The sequence below is a fragment of the Cynara cardunculus genome, assembly GCF_001531365.2.
Source record: "Cynara cardunculus var. scolymus isolate 2C chromosome LG 16, CcrdV1, whole genome shotgun sequence".
NCBI classification, from domain to species: domain Eukaryota; kingdom Viridiplantae; phylum Streptophyta; class Magnoliopsida; order Asterales; family Asteraceae; genus Cynara; species Cynara cardunculus.
The window spans coordinates 9,622,200-9,624,774 of NC_037543.1; positions in this window are offsets into that span (position 1 = coordinate 9,622,200).

Sequence of the window (2,575 nt, forward strand, 5' to 3'; positions counted from 1 at the left end):
TAAAATACTTAATTATTATCTTTATAGAAAATTATATTATTAAACCAAAAATAAAAAAAATTAATTAAAGAAATACAAAAAAGAAAAAGTTTAAATAGTTAGTTTGATATTAATATCAATATTTTTTTTCATTTTTAATGATATTTTCATATTTATATTTTATTCAAAACTTAAAAACATTATCATTTTCTCAAAAAACACATAAAAACTTATTATAACATCGATCGAGAATGATTAAAGTAATGTTGATTGTTGAATGGTTTGATATATAATAATTAAGTGGTCAGAATGATTAATAGACTCTCATGATCTAGAGCAAAATGAAATATAATTATTTGGTAATTATATACAATGAAATTAGGGCTCTTAATGATTAAGGGAGATCCAGGATACAAAATCATTCAAAGAGTTTTAGAACCATTGAGAGGCAGATTTTTTTTTGCCAAACAAGATTTACCTCTTAACGTTTCAAATGTTGCCTCTTAATGGAACTAGTTTGTGTACCCGCGCAATGCGGCGGGAGCCATGAATTAACGATTTTGAAGTTTCACTGGTTTTATAAGATAAGATTTAACGATGATATAGGTTACACTTGGCATTTACATATTAATACAATTTGAATAAACAAGAGTTATGGTTCCAATTACAGACTATCGATGGAAAAAAAAATGACAGTTTAATATCCAATATATTTAAAAACTAATATATTTAAACGACTCCACAAATATGTTCGATTTACACCAAGAACAAATAACCAAAAAACTTGAGTTTTAAGATAAACACTCAAAACCAATAAAGAAAACTACAAATTTGACAGATCATAAGCATGAAAAGACCAAAAAGAATGAGTTTTAGAATGAAATTTCAATTGTTTACCCTTTTTTTTGTCCAGAAACTCAGATTAATCAAAAAAACCCAAGAACATATTAATTCAGAACATATTATACAGTGCAATTTGGACAGCCTAACCCCAAAATATATAGTATATATATAAATAAATAACTATAAAAGTATAAATCGTAAATATTAAAAATATTTTTTCACAGTATATATAATATATAATAATATAACTAAGTCAAAAACTATTCAATATTGGACTCATTTCGAAGGTATTAACGAGACGATTATAATGGTGTAACTTGTTAAAATAAAAATGTATTTTTTAAATACGATTATGTATGTTAATTTGATAAAAGGTTTAGAATGAAACATTTAAAAGTAAATGACGTAAACTAAATTAATTAACTAATTATAGGGGTATAAAGTGTAAATTTAAAATTATAATTTTCAAAAAATCGGTTTGTGAGGGGGTGAGTGTATGTGAGGAGAAGAGGAGGTTGAAAAAGTGAAAAAGTGACTAAAGAGTATATTGGTCATTAAGTATTTTAAGACTTTAAGACTTTTACTAAATTTGCTTAATAAAATAGTATAAATTAAGAGGTAAACAAACAACCCCTAAGACATAACTGTATATTTTTTGAAATAAAATGAAAGATTTTATATCCTCAAAAAATTTCCCACGTTATACATTTTAGTACACAAGGAGATATTTAGGGGTTGTTTACCAAATACTTACCCGATAAGCGCTTACCGGTAAATTTAACACTATCATTTACTTAGCGGATAAGATTTTAGTCTATCAAACGGTATCATATGCATCAATTAACCTGGTAAGTGCTTACCGTGGTAAGAGTCGTCACCTTCACTTACCGGGTAAGACTCTTGGTTCTTGTCTCGCTTTTACCGGGTAATATTCTTGATCTTTACCATATTAATCCAGTAAGGTAAAATGAGTTGGTGTTTACTTACCCGAGTAAGCGTTTGGTTTACAGCAAACCAAATCTATCAAAACAAGAACGAAATCAAACACAGGGAACCTACAAGAACGAAATCAAAATAGGGAACCTACAAGGACGAAAACCACGAAAATACTGTGAAGATTCATGGGACGAAAAAGGCACAAAGACTAGTTCGCACAAGGATGAAAACACATAAGAATGGAGAGAGGGGTTCGATTTGGATTTGGTTTTGGGTCAACTTGAGAGAAGGCGTGGAGACAAGGACGAATACCACGAAAATAATGAAATAATATCAAATCAACTATTTAAAAGTTTCTTTTTTTATGTAATTTTTTAATTTATTTTTTTATTATAATTTAATTTAAGTTTAATAATGAAATAATTTATTTTTGGTTTAATAATCTAACATTTTATTAAAATAATAATTAAGTATTATGTTAAAACTCAATCATTATTCTAATTATATTTTAGATTTTTTATATTTAAAATGAGATGTTTATCTTGTATTTGATTATGTTTATCTGCAGTTAGTTACACGAATTTAGATATGGAGCTTTAGTAAGTTGTACTTACGCACAATGTACTTGTAATATTGAGTTTTAAGTAATATGCATTAATAAACAGTACTTTATATATAAAAAGTGGGTTTTAAGAATAATAAAAAATGGGTTTTAAGAAAACAATAATAATTTTATTTTTGAATAAAATATAAATTTGAAGATTTCATAAAAATTTTAAAAAATATATATCAATGTTAATATCAAATAAACTATTTA